Source organism: Brassica oleracea, chromosome C5 (assembly GCF_000695525.1).
Source record: "Brassica oleracea var. oleracea cultivar TO1000 chromosome C5, BOL, whole genome shotgun sequence".
NCBI lineage: Eukaryota > Viridiplantae > Streptophyta > Magnoliopsida > Brassicales > Brassicaceae > Brassica > Brassica oleracea.
Genome location: NC_027752.1, coordinates 41,035,457 through 41,037,558, shown reverse-complemented (window position 1 = coordinate 41,037,558; position 2,102 = coordinate 41,035,457).

Here is a 2,102-nt window from a genome sequence, read left to right as displayed (position 1 = left end):
CGTGCTGACTTAATCATACACACACACACGGCTATGATTTTTCTACAGACTTTTCATATGTAAAACATAGCCTGTTTAATCAATCGATAACTTGTATTATTGAACCTTTGAACCATTAAACTTTTTTCTCTCAGTTGGTCTTTATTATGATCACAAGGAATTATAATATTTTCTGTATGGACTGACTGTACTAAGTAAATACTTAGTCTTTCATATTACTTACAGCTGTTGTATATTACAATCCATAAACAACTTAGGAACAAAGCTTGTTTTATGAGAATTTCTTTCTCATATTTCTATGGTATGTTGATACATTTATCCAGTGATCCATTTGCTGTTTACTACACCATTATTTCTTTAGTAAATATCCAGACAAAATCAAACTTGATTTTCTGTAGTAGTATCCACCATATAGGAGCATATCTCTTTATAAATTGTTCCTTGGTCCTTGTGAGTATCCTTGTGTAATCAAGCTATACTTGAACGTTATTTAGAAGGAACATGGACACACTATACCATGTGGTCATGTCCTTTAATCTCACGGAATTTCTTATCTCACAAGATCCATTCACTGGTTTCTTTCTTAGATGGCTTTTCTGTATGTACATGGTTACTACGCCCATCTGTCGTATAATTACTTCGAATTCTTTGAACACCCCACGTCCCTATATAGGTTTTATGAGTACTCTACGTGGGTTCATGATCCTCAGGTTATATCCTTCAAATCCCAAGTACTACAATCTTTTATGAGCTCTTATGTATGTAAATACATCTTTGGTGTTAACACTCTTTATCTTTAGTTTCATACTGTTCCAGACATGATCTAATTAGATTTTGAGATCTTATTATCCAAGACCTTTATACCTTGCAGTTTGGCGTCCCAAACTACATGGTCTGGTACCTTAGATGTGTGGTTGCGCAACCTTATTTCTCTGTCTGAACTGGTTTCTCTTATGAACTCGGATTTGTACGATTCTGAGCACCTTTCATTACTTTCCGAGGTTCCTTATTATTTGGAACTTATTTGTCTATCTCTAATAGACATTGTAGCAACTTGATTGTGTCTCTTAGACATCTAATTCGTGGTGCTTAAGCTGGTATGACTTAGTCATTTTTCTTTTCGGGTCAGTGTGTCTGGCATATATTTCTGCTAGCTTTTATATCTTTTGATCATATTCTTTTAGAACGTCTAGATCATAATCTTTGGTCTGGGGATCTTGCCAAGACAACTATGGTTGATGCCATTATATTTCTCTTTTACTCTTTACTCTTTATCAGCCTGATAACTTTCTCCTTTCAAAGTTGGATAATTAGATTACTATCTTTTGTAATTTGTGTTCTTGGCCACTTGATTAAATCATCCATGTTTGGCACAAGATACATTATAGTTTCGTGGAGGAAGTCTTATTTATGTAATATATATTCTCAATCCTCATCTGAGGTTCCATCTTAAATGGTACACATATATGTGGTAGAATATTCGTATTTTCTTAAGATGGTTTGTGTATATGTCTGGTTTATGACCCTTAATCATTCAGAGGTGGGAATGTCTATGCTTACATGTATGGCCTGATGTAAATCAATATTTATATACATGATGTCCTTAAGCTTTAGGCTGGACGTGGGTGATGTAACATTAGTGAGAGCTTTAAAGCTTTCCAGCCGTGTATATTATGGTTGTAAACCATGGAATCCGAATTTATGATATGATCATGGACTGTGGATTTTAGTCCTCTCTCCCCCTCATGAACATACTCATAATTTCGTAGTGCTTAGGACAGTGGAGCCTTAATTATTTTAGTGATTTTCCCTTTTGTGTACTTATAACAAATTGTGAGATTTTATGGGATCACTTTTGTGCCTTAATTAATTTTTCATCATGTTTTGGATCAAGATGGCTAATATGGTCATGCCATAAGTGTTTATTTCGTGGTGAACCATACTGGTTACCATGGCTTTATGCCTCTTTCATACTGATCCTTAGCATAAAATAAATTAGTAGAAAATATGGGTATAGGCATTCATAATGCTTTTAGGCGATTTTTCAAAAATCTGAAAGGAATCATAGTTTCTTTGCTCACTGGTTCAATGTAGAAAACATT